The following is a 25183-nucleotide window of genomic DNA, read 5'->3' as shown; positions in this document are numbered from 1 at the left end:
TCTGTTCACCCCGCCATATTCCCGCCTTCGTCAGCATCTGTTCACCCCGCTGCGCTCCCGCCTTCGTCAGCATCTGTTCACCCCGCCGCACTCCCGCCTTCCTGATCATCTGTTCACCCCACCGCGTTCCTGCCTTCGTTAGCATGTGGCTTGTCTGGACGGCCCTCAGCCTCCTTCCATTTCAGCATTGTCATCATCCCAGTGCTGTGCTACTTGCCTTATTTTTCTCCTTGACGTCTCCCTTGGCTGATTTTTCTTCTCTCTGAATCATTTAAACACATTTCGTCCCCCCATTTGATCCTATTGTGTCTCTTCCTCTACTTGAAAAATTCTCCCTAAAATGGGTCCTCAGGACTTCTCTATTGAGTCTATATATTCTCTGTGATTTTTGTACTTTATGTATACGCACCTCTGATAAGGAATTTCCTCTGAAGTCTAATCAGCAGTGTCTCCTTATGCAGTGCACCCTCTTTCTTCATCTGGGGATGGAGTGCTCCTCCACAGTAAGCTACGGTGTCTGGCTATCCAGCAGCAGGCTTCAAGCACGGGACTCCGAGGGGACTCCTCTTTGGTCTTCCCATTATTTCACATATTTACACAGTGCAGAGGGATTCTTCCTGGTCCACAGGTCAGAGAGGAGAATTCTAGTGTACTGCATCTAGTCCTTTCACTCGTATCCAGGTTCACCTGGGCTGCTAACCCACTTCCTAATTGACATAAATGGATCCTGGCTGTGCTCATGGCTAGCTGCGCCTTTCACCTGTGAAATTTCATTACGGGAGTTTGTGAAGTAGCCATTTCTCGGAGGCAAAGACAGAATTGTCCCAGAAATACAGAACACTTGTTATTAGACGGGCTTTTACAATTTAATTCTTGGAATGTTGCTCTCCATTGAAGAATAGTTAATCATTGGTAGAGACATGTCAGTCGCACACTGCAGCTTATCTACAGTCATGTGTAGCTTCATGACCAGGATTTGCTCTGAGAAATGTGTCCTTAGGTGATTTCATCATTGTGCAAACATTATAGAGTGTCCTTGCATAAACCAGGATGGTAGAGCCTCTCACACACCTAATCTGTATGATAAAGTCTATTGCTCCTAAGCTACAAGCAGCAGGGTACTGTACTGAATACTGTAGGCAGTTGTAACACAATGGTAAGTATTTGTGTATCTAAACATAGAAAACGTACAATAAAAATACAGTACTATAATCTTACGAGACCACTGTTGTACATGTGGTCTGTCATCGACTGAGACGTCATGGGGCACATGACCATATTACATGTTTTAGAATCAAGATTAGACTCTAAGCTTTCCAACAACCCTATTGTCCTGTTACTTGTTTCAGGGCTCAAAAACATTGTTGAGGCTGTGGCATGTTTTGTGCTGTATAATCTGCTCATATTCCCTGAGATTTCTCTTGTGAAAAACTGTCCATGGCTTTGTTCTTGGACATGCTGAGCCACAATGTGGAACTTTCCCATAATTTACTATGCCAGTCACTGCAGCCCTTCTGAGAGGCTGGAGAGAACTCTGTTTCTTTTTCTGTTGTTTTTTTTTTCTACTGATATTTTGTTAAAAATGTAGGTAGACTTTCCCATCTTAAACTGATAGCAAATAGAAGAGGCAAATAACAGAAGGAACTATCAACCACTGTTGTTGTTTCCATTCATGCTTATTCTTTATGAAATGTTTCTGTGCATGGAGGGAAAAAGGCTCTGAGAATACAGCTAGAACCCACCATGCCCACGGAGACACTGGCTGTTTCCTGGCATTCTCTTTGGTGGTGGGAAGCATCTTTTCCCAGACTGACCTATGGTGACACAGACTCAAGTTTGAAAGCATCAGCACTGTTTCTGTCCCAACACCTGCCTTTTTCGGGAATCACACATATTGTTAGTGTTGAGATAACACATTTTGAACCTTTATTTTTATTTTCTGTGTGCTTTTATTGCCCAGAAAGTGTGTGTGTGCGTGTCTGTCTGTCTGTCTGTCTATGGTGAGGGGAGGTGGGAAGAGGGAGAGGGCAAGGAAGGAGAAGGAAGCAAAGACACTTAAGAAACATCACTTGCTTTGAAGTTAGTGCAAAACTAATATTTTGGGTAAAAAGCTTTTCCTTTGCCAGAGCAAATATTTGATTGCTTCAATTCTTCTAAAATATTCTATTTTCTTCTTGTTTCAGCATCTAGTAAATTTTGGGCAGTCCTATTTAGCAAAAGAGAATGAATCCAATCAGCATGTCTCAGAAGGTACAGCAATAGGGTTGGAGGAAAAATAATGTATGAGAAAAGTGAACTGCAGTGGGCTTTTAACTCATTTATAACAGTTAATCAAACTAAATATCTGACTGGCAAATTAACCACTTTGAAGATATTTTGTCACGAGAGTGATGGTGGAGAAAGGCACAGGTGATACCTTGTATGTGCCAATCAGCCATTTATCTTACTGGCCAGCCAGAAAATGGCTTTCATTAGTTATATAGCTTTATGGAACTAAACTCATTTCTTTGAGGTGTGATGGCACAATAAAGAGAATATTCCCATGTGACTGAGGCCAATCTTCTGTTTTGCCCAATAGGCCACTTTCCGAGTGATAGCATTTTCAAAATTTGAGGTTTGTAGGGCCAGTCGCTGAGGCCGATGACTGCAGGCAGGTCCCTTTTCCTTTGTTTGGGTCAGTGGCCCTGAGGTGAGCTGTGCTGCTCTGGTTCTTGTTTGGTTTATACACGATGGCATCCTCTGTTCAGGTCTAAGGTTTCATGTCTTCACCAGTAGAAACAGGATAGCTTCTCAATTTTTAAATTAGAACTGCAAGTTTAATTCTTTATCAAACCATCTAAATATGATAACCCCAATCAGTAATTAAAATTCCCCCAGTTTAAAAATTGTATTCATCCCTGAGAGGTCTGAGAAACAAAATTTAAAACAAAAATAAACAATTTAAAATTTAAAAGGGAGCTCTCAGATTCTGTCTGTCTAAGCTTCTCATTTTAAAAGTGAAAACAATACAGTTATCACATACAGCTCTAAAGGTTCTGTTGTCAGTGTTTTATATGTGTATGATGTGGGGTGTGTGTGTTGTGTGTGTGTGTGTGTGTGTGTGTGTGTGTGTGTGTGTGTGTATGAACTGATTCTTGTAAGCTGAAGAGGTCGTTATGATTATTTATTTATTTATTTATTTGAGACGGAGTCTCGCTCTGTCGCCCAGGCTGGAGTGCAGTGGTGCGATCTTGGCTTAATGCAAGCTCCGCCTCCCGGGTTCACGCCATTCTCCTGCCTCAGCCTCCCGAGTAGCTGGGATTACAGGCGCCGGACACCAGGCCCAGCTAATTTTTTGTATTTTTAATAGAGACGGGGTTTCACCGTGTTAGCCAAGATGGCCTCGATCTCCTGACCTCATGATCTGCCCGTCTCGGCCTCCCGAAGTGCTGGAATTACAGGCGTGAGCCACCGCTCCCGGCCGAGGTCGTTATGATTATTATTATCCCTGCTTTACAGGTAAGAAAGCTAGGCCTCGAGGGGTTCATTTGCCTTCCGTGGTCAAAGATCTAGCAGTAGCAGCAGCAGAGGCAAGCGCCACCAGGTGTCCTCTGGAGGACTGAGGTCTCCACCACCTTGGAGGAAATCAAGACGCAGAGCAACGAAGGCTCTTGCCAAGGCCACACAGCTGCTGGTGGCAGCAATTGCACTGAATATTGAAAATACATAAAGAGCAAAATGTAAATAAATAGCTTCATACGGGACAGTCCATAATTGATCTTACTTTTCTCTTATTTATCAAGGTTTAGTTTGTTTTCCAATTTTGCTGTTAGAGAAAAATGTCCAGACATCTTTTAAACAAGTCTTGCCCTAAATTTGTTTAGATAAGATTTCTAAAAGGAATAATAATAATAATTATATATATATGTATTTTGAGATGAATCCTCCCTCTGTTGGCCAGGCTGGAGGGCAGTGGTGTGATCTTGGCTCACTGCAACCTCGGCCTCCCGGGTTCAAACGATTATCCCACCTCAGCCTCCCAAGTAGCTGGATTACAGGCATGCACCCCATGCCCGAGCCACCATGCCCAGGCAGGAATAGTAATTTATGTCCAAAGTTATACAGAGTCTTACCAAGAATGATTTTACTAAAATTCACTTTTACTAGCACAAGAATGAGCATTTCACTGTACACAATCCATATTAAATACATTTATTAAAAATAACTGAACAAGCACTCAATAATTTGAGAGGCATTTCAAAATTTGCTGTAATCTGTGTTTAAGTGGTTGTGAGATTAATTTTTGTTTTTCCAAGAATTTTTAATTCAATACCTTTATTCGTTTTTCTTTTCTTTCAAGTTTTTAAAAAATAAATCTTATGTATTAAAATATTAACTCTGTGACAGTCACATTCTTTGATTTTCATTCTCTCCAAATACTCTTCTATTCACCCATTCCCTGACTAGGGGTAGAGAGGTCACTTGTATGTGATGTCAGCACCTCTGCTGTCCTTCCTAATGTCTTGCTCCTTGGACTTGTGGACTCACATGGATCTTGGATTATCGGAATGACAGGCCAAGAAGGTAGGATGTGGGACGTTATCTTGGACAGCTTCCAGTAGTTCCACTTGTTTACACACTCTTTCTTTTTGTTCCTTATGCTGCTATTATATTTTTGAAAAACTTGTACTTCATACTGTAAGTAAGTATTTGGATGTCAAGTCTATTGCCCAGTAGGGAGAAACAATGACCTATCGGATATATGTGAATATATACATATATGTATACATATATGTATTTATATTGATAAAGGAAATATCTGTGTGTATATGCATTTGTGTATATATACATACAAATAAATATAAAATAAAAATGAATATATATCTTATGCAAACATATATTTTATAATCTATCAATATATTAATCTAAAATTATTATCAATTATATATCATAATATATACTGTATAAGTTAGATATATTAATTATAAATGATTACTATTTAATAAAATTATCTAGATGATATGGTTTGGCTCTGTCCCCACCCAAATCTAATCTTGAATTTTAGTTCCCATAATCCCCATGTGTGGTGGGAGGGACCTGGTGGGAGGTGATTGAATCATGGGGCAGTTACCCTTATGCTGCTGTTCTCAAGATAGTGAGTAAATTCTCATGAAACCTCATGGTTGTATAAGGGGCTTTCCCCTCTTTGCTAGGCACTTCTCTCTCCTACCCCTTTGTGAAGAAGGACGTGCTTGCTTCCCCTTCAGCCATGATTGTAAGTTTCCTGAGGCCTTCCCAGCCATGTGAGTCAATTGAGACAAAAACTTTCCCTTATAAATTACCCAGTCTTGAGTATGTTTTCAAAGCAGCATGAGAATGGACTAATACACTAGAATATAAAAATATGAATAAATTTAATAACATTAATATACAACAATAATCATGTATACATACATATCTAAGTGTAAACATAAATATACAGTATTATTTGGGAAAACCTCTCAAACCGTGTTTCCTCTGCTCTGATACCACACATCAACAATCAACACAGAAGATTCTGGGATCCCAAATGTGTGAGGATTTTGTCCCACTGGCAAGCAAACAATCAATTCTGCAGCAGACACCAGGTGAGTGTCCTTCAATTCTATTCCAACATTATCTACCTGGAGACAGCATCAGATTCCACACGTTGGGGGCTCAGTCCCCAAGACTGCCCTCCACCCCGACATTAGTCTCCAGTCTGGGCTTCTGGAACTTCTGATCAATGGGCTTCAATTTGGGGTTCCCATGACTCCCTCTTTGGCTCAATTAATTTGCTGGAATGGCTCACAGAACCAGGGAAACACTTACTTGCATTTATCAGATTATTATAAAGGATATTGCAAAGGACACAGATGAAGAGATGCGTAAGTTGAGGTATGGGGGAAGAAGCAAGGAGCTTCCATGCTTTTTCTGGGCATCACCCTCTAGGAACCTCCCTGTGTCCAGGTATGTGGAAATGCCCCCAACCTTGTCCTTTCGGGGTTTTATGGAGGCTTCATGACACAGGCATGACTGATTAAACCATTGGCCATTGGTGCTCAACTTGACCTTCAACCCCTCTCCCCTCCCAGGAGGTTGATGGGTGGGTCTGGAAGTCCCAACCCTCTAATCCTTCCTTGGTCTTTTTGGTGACCAGCCCCACCTTGAAGCTATTAGTCAACATTAGCATGCAAAAAGACAGCACTTAGAGATTCTAAGGACATTAGGAGTTGTATCTCAGGCAGGGGGAAAACAGAAGGAAGGTCAAATATATATTTCACAGCATCACAAGTGCATATGATATAGGAGTTGAAAAGAAATTACTTAGTCAGTTAGTGAGGGTACAGAAGTCCTCAGTAAAGTTTTCCTTTTAATCAAAAGTGGCCCCCAAATCATTATTTTTCTAACAAAGAGCAGCCTGTAAAATCAAGCTACAGACATAAACAAGCAAGCTGAAAGCTTGCATGAGTGAATGCCAGCAATTGTGCCTATAGTAATGTACTACCTGGGCTAGGCATGTTCAAAGTGGTGGCTCCATTTTCTCTTTTTGCCAGCCACTGTATTGTAAGGAGCAGACAAGATGGTGAAGGTCAAGTGGAAAGTCCATTTGCATAATAAGATTAGGGTGGGACTACCAGCCTTCCCCACCTGCTATGTAAATGTCCCACCTGGTCAAGCCAATCCATGAGCCCTAGGGAAAGCAGACACCACCTCCTCAAGCCTGCCTATAAACTCTGCTGTGGTCTGACACTGTCCCCCTTTCTGACACCTCTCTCTCACAAGGAGCTGCTCTCCTCTCTCCTTTCTTCTGCCTATTAAACTTTCCACTCCTTAACCCACCCACATGTGTTCATGTCCTTAATTTTCTCAGCACAAGAGGATGAACCCCTGGTACTTACCACTGACAATGATGCTGCTTCACATATAATGTAAATATATATTTAATAACCTACATATTTCTACATATATTGATGTGTACACACACACACACACACACTCAAGTGTGGGCCATTACAGATGTTAATGTCTAAAAGAATGGTGCAGATGAATGCCACAATTGAGGAGAGAGAGTGCTTTGAGCTTGGGGCTGGACAGGCTTAGCCTGGCACGAGCACCTGTAGCCTTGCACTGAGGAATGGGAAGTCCCCACAGACTGAAAATCTTCAGGGAGGATATCCTTAATAAGTTCAGCCAACTTTTTTCTGAGCATATCTTTCCCACCAAAAATCACTTTCCAAAGGTTTGTGTCAGGTAACGAACACAGCACGTTCTCGAGAGAATAAGCTAGTTTGAATTAGAGGGCTAATTTAGGTGAACAGTGGCAAAATTGTGGCGATAGTGAGTTGCGTTTTGAAGTGTTGTAATTTTTGACCTGTTAAATAGGTTTTAACCTTTGGCAGGAGTAAAGAGCCATTGGAGGTTTTTCTGGAGGAGACTGACCTGCACAAATTATTTTTGTAATAAAGAATTACATTAGAAATAGAAGTTAGATGGACTGAGACAAAAACTTGAGACAGGGAAGCTAAATGAGAGTGGGTGGCATTATCCTGGGTGAACCACAAGGAGGGTGTCGGGGTGGCTGTGTGAGGCATCCCTAGAGGAGGGCTGGGAGCTGACTGCATGCTAGGATTCAGATGGGAAGAGTCAGATGACTCCATGTTTTATAAGCATGTAGTTGACAGAAATAGCACAGTCAAGAAGGAACTTTGGCTTTGAGGAAAATACATGATCTATTTTGTGTAGGCAAAGCAGAGAATCAGGTGAAAAGCTATCATCTTCTTTTAACTTGTTAACAACTCTTATAAAATCTGCCAGGGACAGGGACATAAATGATGGTAATACACATAATTATTATGGGGTTTCAGGAATCTGTGTTTCTCTTTTCCCTATTAATTCTGAAATATGGCGAGGCTGTGTTCAGATTTCAAAGAAGCACTAATTCTCTCAGGTCATTCTTTACAATCTGCGGCCATATTTTTCCACTAGAGCAAACCATTTCCTTTTTACTGGGTTTTTCCCTCCCTCCCTCACTCCCTTTCTCCCTTTCTTTTTTTCTCTCTTTCTTTTCATCTTTCTCTTTCTCCTTTCTTTTCTTTTTGTCTTTTTTCTCTTTCTTTCTCTTTCCCTTCTTTCCTTCCTTCTTCCTTGATTCCTTCCTTCCTTCCTCCCTTCCTTCTTTTTTCTCTTTCTTCTTTAGAATACATTCAACTCTGGTTTACACGCCCTAAGAGTTAATAGCATTTAAAAGTTGATACCCTTATTTAGTCAAAATAACAGTTGGGACTGGGTTAGTTTCTAACACAGGTTTCCCTCTTGTCTCCATTGGCAATATTGGTTGAGAAATTGTCATAGTGCCTAAACTAATGAAATAGCTCTTTATGATTTTGGAGGAGATGCCCTACAGAATTTGTATCAAATGAATTGTAACTCCTAAAGGTTTACTGTGCTTTTTGGAGGTGCTATATAAATGCCAGAGCCTCAGGGCAAGATCACTTATCATCTAAGGTGGGCTAGGGAGATCCTTCAGCTATTCCTGCTTCAGGAGAAAGGAAGCTGGCTTGAATAACCCACACACCAAGGTTCATAGTTGATTATTATGTCATATCTGAAGATAGAATGTTTTGGTTTTATTTGTTAGAGTAAATAATCAAGCAACAAAAGTGTGAAGGGGACTCCCTTTAATTGCTTCCACCCTCTACCATAGACCTCTTAATAAGACAAGAACATAAAAAAGTAAACAATATTTTAATTTCAAATTTCTGGTTAACAAAAAAATATTGGAAATTCTTACTATTGGGAAGAGAATTTCTACTTCCATGTCCTGGAAACATAACAAAGGCAAAAAAAGAATATTTGGGACAATGTTTAAGTTTTACATTTTTCCAACTTAATAATGAAGCAGTGACATTGTCTGGTGTAAATACCTGGGGTTCATTGTCTCATGCCAAGAAAATTTAGGACACAGACACTCATGGAGGAGTTTAGGAGTAGAGGTTTAATAGGCAGAAAAAAGAGAAAGGAGAATAGCTCTCTCTCCGGTGAGAGAGACAAGGGCTTCTGAAAGGGAAAGACTGGGCAATGGCAGAGTGTGCCAAGTTTTATAGACAGGTTTGAGAAGGTGGTGTCCGACTTATGTAGGACCCACAGATTGGTTATATCAGGTGTGAGGTTTACATAGCATGAGGAGAAGGCTGGCCACCCCACCCTAACGTTATTATGCAATTGCGCTTTCCACTTGACCAGTGCCATCTTGTCTGCTCCTTCCTGTACACGTGGTTGGCAAAGGGAAAGGGAGATGGAGCTGCCATTTTGAACATGCCTAGTCCCCGTAGGTTTTTCCTGCTGACCTTCACCCGTGCAAGCTTGCCGCTGGCTTGTCTATGTCTGCAGCTCCATCTTACAGGCTGCTCTTTCTTAGAAAGTGACTTTGGGCCTCCTTTTCACTAAAAAAGAAAACCTTTACTGAGCACTTTCGTACCCTCACTATCTGCTCAAGTAATTTCTTTTTAACTCCTATATCAACAACAGGACTAAACAATGAATTGTAACATTTTAAAGTCAGGGTTGATTAAGGTATAATTTACATATGGTGACGGGGTTCTTGATATACTACCCCAAAATACGTTACCTTGGCACTTGGGGAAATGGCAGATGCAGAAAGGTCACTCTCACCTTCCCCTTGCTCCTCTCCCATGAAACAGGTCATAAAATAACTCTCTTACCTTCCTCTAAAGTAGAAAATAAAACCTTCACTTCAGGGCTGCCCTCCCTATGTCCTAGGAAAGGAACATCTCTATCCTTCAAGACACAGAGCTGTCAAGTAGAATCTGAAGAAACAGGCCATGCTCAAGTTACCCCAATTTATTACTATTATATCAAGGCTTTTGGCCTCCAATCATATCTCTCTACTATACACTTCTTCACCAAATTTAGCGTAAAAATACACAGGTTTTGCTGTTTTGTTAGGCCTTCACTTGTGAAGTCTTCACGTTATGTATAACTTGTGTTAAATAAATATGTATGCCTTTCTCTTGTTAATCTTTTGTTTTCGACTCTCAGTTATGAACCTAACAATGAAAGAGGAAAACAAATCCTTATCGTACTTCACGATCGCCGCAATCATGATGCAGAATGTGTCCGTCACCCCCAATTTTCCCTGCCTCAAGGCAGGCGGTCGTCTTTCCTGAGACCCAGCCCTGCAGCCACTCGTCTGCTTTCTGTTCCTAGTGTTGCCTTCTCTAGAATGGCATCTAAATGGAAACACAGTCTATGCCTCGTTTCTTTCATGTAGGCTAATATTTTTGATATTCATTCGTTCTTGATCGTATCAGTAGTTGTTTCCTTTTCATTGCTTCGTAGAGTTCAGGTGTATAAATGTACCAGAATTTATTCACCAGTTGATGGAAATTTTGATTTTTTTTCTTTTCCTCCAGTTTTTGGCTAGTGTGAATAAACCCACTGTAATATTTGCATGCAAGTATTTATGGGTACATATGTTTTCATTTCTCTTGTGCAACTATCCAGGAGTGTGATTGCTAAGTCTTACAGGAAATATATGTTAAACCGTATAAGAAACTGACAAACTGTTTCCAAAGTGGTTATACCATCTTGCATTCCTACAAGCAATTTATGAGAATTCCAGTTACTCCTCATCCTCATCAGCATTTGGTATTTTCCACGTATTATAAATTTAATTAGTATTCTATGCACTGTTTCAAATATTATATATAACCTTGTGGGTTCTGTCCAGCTGCAGAGAATTATTATTATGGCCAATCCAAATCCTCTAGCTCAATTTTCATTGTAGTTTGGAGGACAGGTTAGTGTTACGGAAATCATTATTTGCTTCTGCTTAGAGCAAAGGAATTAATTACAGCTTCTATTAGAAATTTTTTCTTCCTTTTATGAAACCAATAGTGATTGATTGCCTATCATATGACAAATACAAATAACATGTGATTCCTGCCTTCTGGGAATTCATGTTCCTGTGAGGGAGGTGGACCAATAAATACAATTGCAATATAATGTGGTTCATGCTAAATCTCAGAGGGGGAATGGCTACTCAGTTCAGCATGAGGCCTTTAAGTGTTATTAGTATTTCTCATATCTAAAAGCAGAACTGACTCTGGAATGGCAGGAAAATTGTTGAAGTTCATGTGGCTGAGAGGTTTTCATTCCCCCCTGACACCAAAGATGTGGTATCTTTTTCAGCATGGATTCTCCAGTTCTCCAACATCAACTGAGTGTTCAACGATTCGATTCCATTCTGACACTTGGTTCCACAAGACTGTCTCCATTTCAGATGCCAGCCACAAATGGGTCGCCCAGGCTACCCACATTTTTGCCTGGCTGATTACAAATCTGGAGGCTCCCTTGACATCCCCTAAATCTGGAGGTTCCCTTGACATCTCTTTGTGCAGGTTTCAAAACTCACTAGAATGACTCACATAACTCAGAGAAAGCATTACTTACTATGATTGGTTTACTATGAAGAATGTAGCTCAGGAATAGCCACATGCGACAGATGCACAGGGTAAGGGATCAGGGGAATGTGTGTGCATGGGGCTCCCACATGCTCCCTGGATGTGCCGCCCTTCTAGCATCTTGATGGGCTCCTCAGCCTGGAGCTTCTCCAAACCCCATTGTTTATGGGTTTTAATGGAGGTTTCATTACATAGCATAATTGATCAAATTATTGACCATTGGTGATTGAACTCAATCTCCAGCCCCTCTTCCCTTTCAGAGGTAGGGGAAGTCCAGCTGAAAGTTCCAACCTTCTAACCACTTGGTTGGTTCCTCTGGCAACCAGCCCCTATCCTGAATCCATCTAGAGGCCCAGCAAGAGTCACCTCCTTAGCATAGACTCAGTATTGTTGAAAGGGGCTTATTATGAGTAACAAAAGATACTCCTATCACTCCAGAAATGCCAAGGGTTTTAGGAACTCTATGCCAGGAACCCTTGTCAATGATCAAATATATTTTCTACTATACCATAGGAAGTCTAGCTTATCATCGAAAAAAATCATTCATGACATTTGTTAAAACAATAAGGCCAAATTCATTCAGGGGGATTATCTTCATAGGTAAAGAGACCACTGCCATGGGGTTTTACAGTAGGGAGAGAAATTGGACTCAGCTCTAAATCTATCAGGGACAAGTGAGGATTTACAGCCAAGGGTGGGAGTCAGTAGGTGCCAAATTATGAAGAAAAAACCTCAGGAGTACAGGGGATTCTGTCTGAACTTATTCAGAATCCTGCAGGCACTAGAGTGCTGAGATATCACCTGGGGATGGTGGGGGAGTGAGGACATTGCTCAGAACACACGTTGAGTGCAGGAGGTTCTGTGGGGAGTGAGGAAATTGATCAGAACACTTGTTGAGGGCGGGAAGTTCTGGCTAAACTGACTTAGCAGGTTTCTGGCTCTTGGCTCTTGAGGACAAGGCCCAAGGATGAGACCTTGTTGAAAAAGTAGCTCAGAGGAGCCTGACTAGAGTTTGGTCAAGAAGAGAATCTTTGTTGCTATTTGACCCAAGGTTTATAGTCATTTGTCCCGAGCTCATTTCTTCATGGTAGTCTGTGTAGCTACTGAAAATGAGTTGGTTTCTAGTTTGGCCACCAATTCTCTTAACTCAAGCACAGCACTGGTAACATTTAGAAAGGGCTGGCACATACATCCTTTCATCCTACTGTGGCACCGACTGGCATCTCCAGGCTTCTGCGTGTACTTAAATCTTTGTTATAGATTTATTATAGAATGTTCCATGGTTTATATGCTTTTATACTAAAATCTATATGCTTATCTGTGTGAGTTCCTTTTGGGCAGAGACTGAATCACATTAATCTTTATGTCTTCCACTTTTAGTAAAGGGACCACCTTAATATGTGTTAAATGCAAAAATGAAATGCATCAATTTCCTGATCTCTAAAGCAGAACTAATAATTTATATGACCAGGGGTCAAAATAATGTAAATGATTTGGGAGGCTTTAGTGCACAGAGAACAAGTCTGCATAACCACAGCAAAGCAAAATGTTTAATAGCCTTGTTCTGATAATTTAGGTAAGATATATGTGTTTTGATTCAGATAATCACCTGAATTTTCCAGTTTGTTTGAATGAGAAACTTATTGAAAAGAGAGACAATGATCACAGGAATAATATTAAAAAATGTAGGGAGAGTCGTGGGGCATTTTTGTTCACTTTACAAAACAGTTTGTAATTTGAGGGCAAATCTCTTAGATCTGTGGATGGAAACATTGTCTTCAACATAAACATTTTTTTTTTTTGAGATGGAGTCTTGCTCTGTCACCCAGGCTGGAGTGCAGCGGCACAATTTCGGCTCAGTGCAACCTCCCCCTCCTGGGTTCAAGAGATTCTGCTGCCTCAGCCTCCTGAGTAGCTGGGATTACAGGCACACACCACCATGCCCAGCTAATTTTTTAATTTTTAGTAGAGACAGGGTTTCACCATGTTGACCGGGCTGGTCTCGATCTCTTGACCTTGTGATCTGCCCGCCTGGGCCTCCAAAAGTGCTAGGATTACAGGCGTGAGCCACCACGCCTGGCCAACATAAACATTTTTAACATTTATGTTTGTGTTTAATATCCAGAAAATAATATTTGTCAGAGTTATTGGCCAATGGGTTCTACTCGGTGACAACGGAACCATTCCGTTTCATGTGATTCATTTATAGAGTTCCTCTAATATAGCAGGTTCTACTCAGTGACAACGGAATCATTCTGTTTCATGTGATTCATTTATAGAGTTTCTCTAACATAGCAGGTTCTACTCAGTGACAATGGAACCATTCTGTGTCATGTGATTCATTTATAGAGTTCCTGTAACATAGCAGGTTCTACTCGGTGACAAGGGAACTATTCTGTTTCATGTGATTCATTATAGAGTTCCTCCAACATAGCAGCTTCTACTCTGTGACAATAGAATCATTCTGTTTCCTGTGATTCATTTGTAGAGCTCCTCTAACATAGCAGGTGTGCTTACCACAACACTCTCTCTTCCCTGCATCTGTGCACCTGCAGGAGTTTTGAGTACAATAGAGCAGGGACAGTTAACGTGGCATTTCTTCCTCCCATTTTTCATGAGGGTTTTGAATTGTATTAGAAGTTCATCAGGTACTATTTTCTGATTTTTTTTAATGTAAAAGCCTTCTTTTAGATGTTTTGTTTGCTTACCTGTGCTTCCTTGCTTGATTGCAGTTCTTACACATCAGGATCTTGAATGGGTTTTCAGAGATTTACTTTGAGATCTGTTTCTCAAGCTCATTGACAGTTAGTTACTCTTGATGTCTCCCACTTTGTTAAATTTAGATGAAAATTCTCCTTGATTTGTTTTATTTTGTATTCAGTCACCCTTTGACTGAATACAAAACATTTTGAAACAAACATTTATTGTTTTCTAGGTTAAATGTTTTCTTTATTATTTTTCCTCATGGACAGGGTGCTTTGTTTCCCACTGCTTACATTGAGGGTTGAAATTCAGAACAGAAACAGTAAATCTTTCCAGTTCCACAGGAACTAGAATGGCAACGACATATATGAGGCCACGGTGGAGAAATAATGGGAAACATTTGAAACTTTAAGAATAAGACAACTGTAAGGGTTTATCACTTGTCATATTCTGTTTGGTATTGACAAGATACAACCAAAGGGATCCTCATCTTCTATGGTATATGGGAAGTTTATACACATTAGAGGAATGAGCAGGAGCAGAATGGAGTAAAGAAAGAATTTAGGGCGTTTAGGTGTTTGGAGAAAGCAGCAGTTTTTTTTTTTTTTTGAGGGGGGAGAAATGGCTGTTGCTTTAGGGAAGAAAAGCATGGGTTACTGCCCTCCTTGCTCCTGTGGGGTCTGGAAAAATATCAGAGAATAAACACCTTCCCATCTATTTTTTTTCTGTCATTTTCTAATGGTGACTTTATTCCATGGTAAAGAGTAAACTTATAGAATAAATCATGTCTAAGTGTTTAAGTGAAACATCTTTGTTTACTTCTCAGTTAAAATACAAAAAGAAGAAACCCGGTGTTCAAAAACAATTTCAGAACTCAAATTTACATTTCCCCTGGAACAATGAAGCTGCCATCATCCCGAAAAGTATTTTCCTGGAACAATGAAGCTGCCATCATCCTGAAAAGTGTTTTCACAGGAAAAAAAGGAAGGTGGGACTAAATTTCTGGAACACAAATCAAGAGTTTATGTAACAACTAAGAAAACTGGAATATCCACTATAAACCCATCCAAAAAGGACCAACATACCAGGCTAAATATAGGAAAAAATTTCATTTAAAATTTAGAGGTGTTAGGATCAGGCCAATAAATAAGAACACTAATATGTCCTTCATAAAAAGGAAAGATGTCCATACATGACGTAATGTCTTCCACAGGAAAACAGTTGCCTTTATTAAGAGAGGTGACTTTTCAAGGCTTCTGGCGATCTTTCTTTTTTTTTCTTTTTCTTTCTTTCTTTCTTTTCTTTCTTTCTCGCTCTCTCTTTCTTTGTCTTTCTCTCTCTTTCTCTTTCTTTCTTTCTTTCTTTCTTTCTCTTTTCTTTTTTTTTTCATATGGAGTCTTACTCAGTCACCAGGCTGGAGTGCAGTGGTGCGATCTCAGCTCACTGCAACCTCTGCCTCCTGCGTTCAAGTGATTCTCCTGCCTCAGCCTCCCAACTAGATGGGATTACAGGGGCCCACCACCATACCTGGCTAATTTTTGTATTTTTAGTAGAGATGGGGTTTCACCATGTTGGTCAGGCTGGTCTCAAACTCTTGACCTCAGGTGATCCACTGCCTTGGCCTCCCATCGTGCTGGGATTCCAGGCGTCAGCCACTGCTCCCAGCCTTAGTGATTTTTTTATGTGACTCGTAGTTTTGAAAAGTGCTGAAATAAAGTAAAATTTTTACTTAGCACAGAGAGGGGTTGACTTTCTTTTTCTCTCAATGGTGAGTCGAGTTTCTTTGAATAGTTTTGCCTTTACCTGATTCCACTGGTTTCCACGTATTTATAATTTTTTTTGGAGTCTGGCCTTGAGAAAATTTTCAAGGTAACTAATATGCACGAAGCACATATTGATCACACTGCCAAGCATTGTGTTTGGGATGGAGAGTCACAGATGAGAAGAAATGGCCTTTGGGGAACATGGAGTCTCATGGGAGCAGGAGAGGTGAAAGCAGTTGCAGCCGATGAAATTCGGGGCTTGACACCACAAAGTACGGCACCTTGGCATTTGAGAAAACCACAGAAGCAGGAAGGACCCTCTGACCTTCTCCCATCCCTCTCCCCTGAAGCAGGTGATAAAAACTAGAAAAGAGGCAGGGCACAGTGGCTCATGCCTGTAATCTCAGCACTTTGGGAGGCTGAGGCAGACGGATCACCTGACGACAGGAGTTCGAGACCAGCCTGTCCAACGTGGTGAAACCCCGTCTCCACTAAAAATACAAAAATTAGCGGGACGTGGTGGTGGGTGCCTGTAATCACAGGCATGGGAGGCTGAGGCAGGAGAATCCCTTGAACTCAGGAGACAGAGGTTGTAGTGAGCCGAGATCGTGCCACTGCACTCCAACCTGGGCGATGGAGTGAGACTCCTTCTCAAAAACAACAACAACAACAACAACAACAAAACTAGAAAATAATTTTCTGACCTTCCCCAGAATTAGGTCATAAGATCCTCATGTGAGAGGTGCCCACCTCATATCTGGAAGTAATGAATGTCCTTGTTCTGAGGACATGAGGACAGAGAAGAATCTGAGAAAACAGGCCTCATTCAAAAAGTGTTGCCTTGGTTTGTCACCATTAGGCCCTTCCTCCTTTGTCCAATGATACTTCTCTACAGCTATCCATGAAGTCACACCCAGCATCAAGATGCACAGATCACTCTGTTTCTTTGGGTCTTCATTTTCCAAGGCTCTCATGTCACATGAGACTTACTTTAGTAAATCTGTACGCTTTCCGCATGTTAATCTGTCTTTTGTTACTTGGGCTTCAGCCGTGAACCCAGTGATGGCTGAGAAAGGAAATCTTTCCTCCAGTGTCCAGGCCACTGTGATATGCGCGATGAGGGGGTCTGAGTAGAGACCCAACTGAATCCCATCTCTTCATAGAGACACAAAACCTTCATTTAGAGCAAATAAAATATCCCTAAATCTCCACTGTAACCTGAAAAGACAAAAGCTATTATGATATGGACAAAACTAAGCTCAGCAAGAAAATGCTGTTGGTGTGTCTACTTTTTCTTTGGTTTACTTTCTCATTGGAAAATGCAATATGGTTAAACACTTTTCCCCACATAATCTTTTTCTGATGTAATATTTTGTCTTCAGCCCCAAGAGACTTCAAGATCTTAACATAAAGTTGAAAACCTTGAGAGAGTTACTTGTATTCCTGTGGGGTCAATAGAAAGCCTTTCCTATGGGCCTTTCTGAGGGCAAACATCTAACATCTGTGGGTTTCCAGGACCTCATGGTGTAGTCTAAAGTCTTCCCTTTTTTCTTTTTTTGTTTGAGACAGAGTCTCGCTCTGTCACCAGGCTGGCATGCAGTGATGCAATCTTGGCTCACTGCAACCTCCGCCACCCGAGTTCAAGTGATTCTACTGTGTCAGCCTCCCAAGTAGCTGGGACTACAGGCATGCGCCAAACACGCCAGGCTAATTTTTGTATTTTTAGTAGAGACGGGGTTTCATCATGTTGGCCAGGGTGGTCTCAATCTTTGGGCCTCATGATCCACCCGCCTCGGCCTCCCAAAGTGCTGGGATGACAGTGTGAGCCACTGCGCCCAGCCTAAAGTCTTTTCTACCTTCATAAAGGTTTACAAAAAGCTCAGATTTTTCCACAAATGAGCTATTTGAAAGCCACAAACACAGACTAACACCTATTACAGTTGTTTGGTCAGTAAATAAAAATTACTAATAATGTGGGAATTATTATCTTTTTGACTGTGGGAGTAAGTGCTTCTCTGGTACAGGTTTCCTGTTATCTTTATGTGGGCAAAAGAAAGACATACACACACACACACACACACACACACACACACTCACACACACACACACACACCAGTTGACTGGGATTCTGAAAACCAAATTCTCATTGTTATTCTGACAGCCTCTTTTCACTTTCAGTGTTTTTGTTGAGATGAGGCTTGAATGTAGTGTAGGGAGGATTTCAATTGTGCAACTGTCTTTGGCTTTATACAAATTTTTAACCAACAGGAAACTTCTCGAGGACAAATAAAAAAGCGAAGAGAAAAAGGTGCTGTTAGACCTTCAATAGTAAGTCAGTTTCACGAAACTATTTTTAAATTTCCTATTAAAATATCGCTCTATTTCTTAGTATATCACTTTGGCATATCTGCTTCTTTCTCTGTATTAATAAATAGCGCATACAGTTTGCCTTTGGTACTTTGTACAATGTTGTTTATCTCAGTGTAAATTGGTAGTGTGTCCACAAAGGCGACTGGAGTGTGAGGCGCGAGTCCTTAGGAGCCTGTCTGCCATCTAAGCCCTGTTAGCATTTTCCTTTACTAATGTTGGGGTGGGGGGACCTCAGAGGGGGCACAGCAAGCATATGAAAGTTTTGTTACAGAGATGCCAGTATTTGTCCTTAGAACAGGTCCAGTTGACAAAGGCACTGCAGGATATGAAAGATTCTCATTACAATGTCACGGCAACATGACTGAAATTATTAACGCTCCACGTGGGATGATGGATGGTATAGGGTGGAGATGTCCTTGGCAGAACATATTGCTTAATTATCTTCTTTTAGTACCAGCTTAAGTCACGTTCCTATGATCGAGTATTATTCCAAATGAATTCATAAAGAGAGAATATTTAAAGATCTTATCCAATAAAAGAGCAGATTAAATGTCAGATCTTCATTAGCGGTTCTTTAATCAAGTTCTTTTTGTGGTTTTATAACAAATGCTTTCATTTTTGGCACTTGAACCTAAGATCCCCAGGTCTCAAAGGAACTTTTCTCATTTGAAATAAAGGGGGATTTAATGATTTTCAAAAGTAGAATTTATGGTCTGGTGGATAAGACTTATAACTAGAATCTGGAAAGCCTTTAATTTCAGTGTTGGAATGAATGACACCTCGGATCTTTTACAGGGCTGTAAAGCCCTGTGACTTAGTTTCCCTATAGGTTAGAAACAGAATGCCATAAAATATACGAATACTTGTAATGCTGTAGATTGGTAACATTTATCAGGCGACATCAGGATTCTTAATAGTCTGCAGTGGGCTCATGTCATTCTTAAAAAAATATAGTCACTACCTTTAAGCAAGTTACCCATGTAATTGATTTAATTAGTTAATATTTGAGAAATATTTTAGAGATGGAATGGATAATGGGATATCATTATATCCAGGCCTGCACCAAAACAGACTTTAGTAGCATTCTGGTTTTCCAGATGAGAAGTACATTTTATGAACAGGAAAAACCGACCACAAGGAGCTTCAAGAATGCCCATCCCAGGCGGTTTCCAGGGAATCCTGAAGTAAAGTATCGGATCCAGAAACAGCATAGCTCTGCCGTGAAGGAGTTGATTCAGCAGAGCAACGAAACTAGCCTATTTCTGATAATACGGAACTTAGAAATAACTTTTATTTTATTTATTCCAAATAATTTATAATTTATTACTTCCAAGTGTATTTATGGTCCTGGTTATCAGATGCAAAAATAAAAATGGATAAACAAAATTTAGCTACCTGAAACCAAGTCTATGTGTTCATATTTTAGAAAATCGTATGCATCCAAAGCCAAAGTCAGGTGTTTGTCTCATCTGAAGAGTTTTTGTGTGAGAGATTATAGCCTTCAGACCCTTACGCTGGGTTCAGATATGAAGGAAATGGTCTCATAGATGACTTCTTTTTGGTCTATTAATTTGTAGACCAATTGGAACTCTTTGTAAGCAGAATACTTATGGTACAGTAATCAGTGCTGCTATTGAGGATGACTTGAGGTGAAACAATATTGTGGTGGAACTCTGGATCATGAAGTCCAATGATTTACACTCAACTGAGTATATTAATTAAATTGTAACTAATGATTCTTGTTACACAGGTGTGGGTGCTTTCAAAGATCAAATAAAATAAAATAAGTGTTAATACTCAAAAAGATAATAAAATATAAAATGTAATAAAACTAATATCATATAAGACCCTAAAATAGAAAACAGTAATCAATTGGGGCCTGTTTATATTTGCATTGTCATTAAACTAAATCTATTTCCTTTTTTGATAGGATACGGTTCTCACAGATCAGATATAGAAAATATGGCCCCTGTGACAGCCTCATAGTCTTTCTTTATGAACTAGCTGTAGAAATATGGGCTGGCATAGAACACATTTACAGAGGTTTTAGTTCACTGGAACAGCTGTATGCGGGATGTGTTGATGAATTAATATTAGCTTTGGGGAGAATCTAGTAGTATAACAAAGGGCTATGTGATTGTTCATGTTCCATTTAATGTATATTTTTTATCAATGCCTTCACTATAGAACACTTGAACACAGGAAGGGGAACATCACACACTGGGGCCTGTCGTGGGGTGGGAGGAGGAGGGAGGGATAGCATTAGGAGATATACCTAATGTAAATGATGAGTTAATGGGTGCAGTACACCAATATGGCACATGTATACATATGTAATAAACCTGCACATTGTACACATGTGCCCTAGAACTTAAAGTATAATAAAAAAAGAGAAAGTACTCAATACATATTGAAAAAGAAAATGAACAATTTATATAAAATATGAGCAGTATGCTTATTGGATAATGACAGCTGAAGAGGTAGATATTCAGAATGAGATTTTTAGGTTAGAATACAGGGGGAGATCAACCAGGTACAACTTCACAGGGATAGAAGCAAAGTCATGTCTATAGTGGAAAGAAATATTGATGTAAATATCAGGCAGTAGCTTGACAGCGGTACCTGTAAGGAAGGCTAGGGGATGGAGGTAGTATGTGACTCAGCTTCTACAACTATTAACTTGCAGGGACTATGGATTACTTACATTCTAATCTTTAGGAATTAGCCTGGTATCTGGGCATGAAGAGCACTCATCAAAGGTTTGTTGAATGTGGGAGATTGTATTTTCCAACCAAGTGTGATCACAATGTCTTCCACAAGCTCTTCTATCACGTGACCCTATCAAGCAATGGAGTCTACCTCTCATCCTCCTTTAACAGGGGCAAGCATAATGACTGTTTTGAGCAATGAAATACAGCCAAAATAATACTGTGGCCCTTAAATGCTCTCAAAGCTTCTGTTTCCTCCTCTTTAGAAGTCAGCTGCCATGTTAGAAGTGTGACTACTTCAGGATTCTCAAGCTATTAAAAGTCCAAGCCACTGATCATGAGGTCAGGGGTTCGAGACCAGCCTGGCCAACATGGTGAAACCCCATCTCTACAAAAATACAAACATGAGCCAGGCATGATGGCAGCTGGCTGTAATCCCAGCTACTTGTGAGGCTAAAGCAGGAGAATCACTGGAACATGGGAGGCAGAGGTTGCAGCAAGCCGAGATCACGTCATTGCACTCCAGCCTGGGCGACAGAGCAAGACTCCGTCAAAAAAAAAAAAAAAAGTCCAAGCCAAGTGGCAATTTCCTAGGAGACTGAGAGCACATGTGGAGGCAGTGGGCAGAAGGATGGCTGAGGTGAGTGAAGAGGCCACCCCACATGAGCTTTCAGATGGTTCTAGTCCCACTGCTGTCTAACTTGCAACCACTTGGGAGATTCCAATCAACAACTATGATAAGGCCAGTCAAACCACAAAACGATGAAATACACTAATAAGCTGCTGGCTTAAGTCATTCATTTTGGGAGTATATTTCAATGTAGAAATAGATAAATGAAACACTGAATGGCTGAGAGATTCTAGATGTAATTAGATTCTAGATGAGTATTGATGTAGATGACATCCATTTGCAATCTCTATTTCTAGGAAACAGAAGAAAAATGGGAAAGAAAATATGCTCATTTCATTAAACCGTAGAGTGCTTTTTAGTCCATTTTTCCTGCTATATATAATGGAATACCACAGACTGGGTAATTTATAATGAACAGAAATTTATTGACTCACATTTCTGGAGGCTGGAAAATCCACAATTGAGGGGCCGGCATCTGACAAAGGCCTTCTTGCTGTGCTATGACATGAAGACACCACATGGAGAAAGAGCAAAGAGAGGGAAGAGGGGGGGAATGGAGGGGGAAGGGGAGTGGGAGGGGGAGAGGAAGAGGGAGAGGGAGAGGGAGACCTGCTTCTGCATAACAGCACTAGCTCATTCACGAAGGCAGAGCCCTTATGATCTAAGCACCTCTTAAAGGTCCCACCTCCCAATATCATCACAATGACAGTGAAATTTCAACATGAGTTTTGGAGGGACAAACATTGGAAGAGTAGCAGCTTTTACACAGAAGACTGAGTAAAATTAGTTCGCTTTACCCCACAGGCAGAACTGAGAGCATGAATGAAATTTTCTGGGAAGCCCCTGCCCTTTAGAAGAGATATTGTAACCTTGTAGTGACTGGTGTTATCACTCCTGAAACCAGCTGCTTTGCCAGTCTGTGAATTACACAGTCAAGATACTTGCACCTAGTGAAAGCTTAAAGGGCCATCCACCTGGAATGAAGCAGGAAGGAGTCATGTTTAGGGGAGGGTTGTTGGTGGGTGGAGGTGTGGAAAGGTTGACGCAAGGTATAAAAATAACACTGGTTAACTCTAGAAAGAGTGTGTTTACATTCGAGTTTCAAAGGGCATTGATCTTACCTCACAATGTTAGCATATTAACTATAGAGAGATTATAATGACATCTCGTGGAAACTAAATTTCTGTTGATTAACTTATGTGAAGCCTGAAACTTACTTTGGGCATTAAAGAATTAAGCCAATTACCTAACAAATTTAGACTTTTCTGTACTTTCATTTATTTTTTAACAGAAAATGTAGTGTAGACTAATTGTTTACAAATGTCACACATGGAATCACCCAGGAAGCTTCTTTAAAAAATCCTAACGTCCAGGCTATTCTGTGTAATAATAAAGTCAAAAACTTTAAAAATTTATAGTAAAAATAACAATCCAGAAAGGGTGTTGTTAAAAATAATCCACAAGCCTGTAGAGAAGGTCTTGAAGGCAACAATTATGACCACATTAGAGAAATGCATTCATGAAAACGAGACCCACAGCCATTTTAACTCTGGAAGTTTCTCTGTTCTAAAGACTGTGTGATTTAGAGGGACTAGAGTTTGTTTGTAACAAGAAACAAGTGGAGGCCACAGCTGCAGGCAAATGTATTGGACTAAATGGCCAGGTGTTTATTCATTTTACCTCTATGTGGTATTTTCTACATCTGCTAGTGAAGATTATTGGCGTTACCACTTGAGAGACTCTGAGGGTCAATGTTTTAGTGTTTTTGATTTCTTTGCAGCACTGAATGTAGGCATTGTTATATTCATGGAACATGTAGAAACACGTGCTTCATTAACTAAGTGGAGACTCAGTCTACTGAATTTTTTTTAGTTGTTGTTCATGATAGTTTAAAATATAATGGCTTCTAATGACTTTTAGCGTTAGCTATACTATTCAATCCTTTGTTCCTCACACTAAAGCACTTTCAAAGATTGCTTTATATTGCATTTAAAAGCTTGGTTACCTAAGTTGTTAACAAAATACTTCAAGACCTATACACACTTTCGTAGTTATAAATGAACATGATAGAAAAGTTATTTATTTGAGACAAGTCTAATAGTTGAAGATTTTTAAAAAATAGTAGTGTTTTAAGGGTAATATTGCCTTGGCATTGATTCTCTGTTCAATATTTTGAAGAGTAAAATATGATAATTCATGTTACAAATTAAGAGAAGCTAAACCCACTATAAATGACAAGGTAATTTAAAAATGACTTATTTCAGTAATAAAACAGGTTTCGTCCATCTCTTCTATAGTTTGGTCTTATCTGAGAACTCATCTATTTTGCTTTACTGCACTGACTGGATGAGCTATTGATGAAGAAATTGGGAAATTTTTTTGAAATCACCAACTTTTATGTGTCTTATGTCAAGAGTCGGCTTCCATTGTCTTCCAAAAATTATGGTACACTTCAAAAGTCAGAGCTAGATAGATTCTTTTGTGAATGGAGGAACTATCCCAAGATTAGCTTGTGACTGTGATTTTTACGTGCTTCTTGATTCCATTGAATGCCATCATTAGCTTAAATACTGTTTGTTGGAGCCAATGAATAAACTTAAATGACTCTAGTTTAGTAGAATATAGAAAGGAATAATAGATATTAGCCTAAATAGCTTCAGAAGAATGAATCCTTTGCCCAGAGACAACAGATAAGTAGTCTGCACTGCTTCCTGAGTGGGCGCCGTGTGTTCATCAATGCTTTCCTGAAGTTTATTTGAAAACCCTACATCTTTAATTGGTTGCTTTGTTAATACACTAATAATACCTATTGTATTAGCACCCATACATGTCATTAGTTTATTAAAGTAACATCATTACCATGGAATAACATGATTTATATTTTTTCAAAACAGTCTTTTTAAAGGCATGGAACTAATATTGAATGCATTTCCTGAAAGCGCTATGAAGACACTAACGGGTAGCACTTTATAAGTTTTAACATTTCTGGAACAGGGTAGAATTTGCTGATATTTACTCTGTGCTTCCCATTCAGTGTTCCTGTTATACATTTCTATCATTTGATTCTTTTAACATTTTATTGCACTTAACTGCTAACATGCCCTGCCCCAGTGCCAAAAGTCCAGCCTGCCCGTCTACATGTAAATGGATAACATTTGTGTTTGTTGGAATGAATAAAAAAAGATTAATTGGTTATGCAATCACATTAAAGTATCTATGGTAAGTTTGAACTTAACCAAGAGGCTGGACAGAAACTATAGGGCCAAAATTTGGTACGACATATAGAAAACTTGTGAATTTTTGTTTGTAATAAGACCCTAGGCATCAACAACACTATGAATCTGTTGAATCAAGTTGAGCCTAACTGCCTCCTTACGTATTTTCTGTTCAGCCTAAAGGTTTCTCTGTAAATAGTGAACTATAATCTAAAGGGAGGTGTAAACAGACTGTAACCTACTTTTGTGCCAATTGCTGAGTTTTGGTCAATCAAAGGGGGCCAGCTGTTCAAACCACATTCAAATAAGG

General features: G+C 39.9%; 1 long non-coding RNA gene across 1 annotated transcript; it reads left to right on the top strand.

The window, feature by feature from the left end:
- The first annotated feature begins 5534 nt into the window (after positions 1-5534).
- Positions 5535-19451, top strand: LOC129531448 (uncharacterized). The gene is made up of 4 exons (XR_008676671.2): positions 5535-5606; positions 15013-15174; positions 18218-18277; positions 19401-19451. It is a non-coding gene; the product is annotated as an uncharacterized lncRNA (long non-coding RNA).
- The last annotated feature ends 5732 nt before the right edge of the window (positions 19452-25183 follow it).

Source organism: Gorilla gorilla, chromosome 16 (assembly GCF_029281585.2).
Source record: "Gorilla gorilla gorilla isolate KB3781 chromosome 16, NHGRI_mGorGor1-v2.1_pri, whole genome shotgun sequence".
In the NCBI taxonomy this organism is placed as follows: Eukaryota; Metazoa; Chordata; class Mammalia; order Primates; family Hominidae; genus Gorilla; species Gorilla gorilla.
This window is presented reverse-complemented; position numbering and strand designations above follow the sequence as displayed.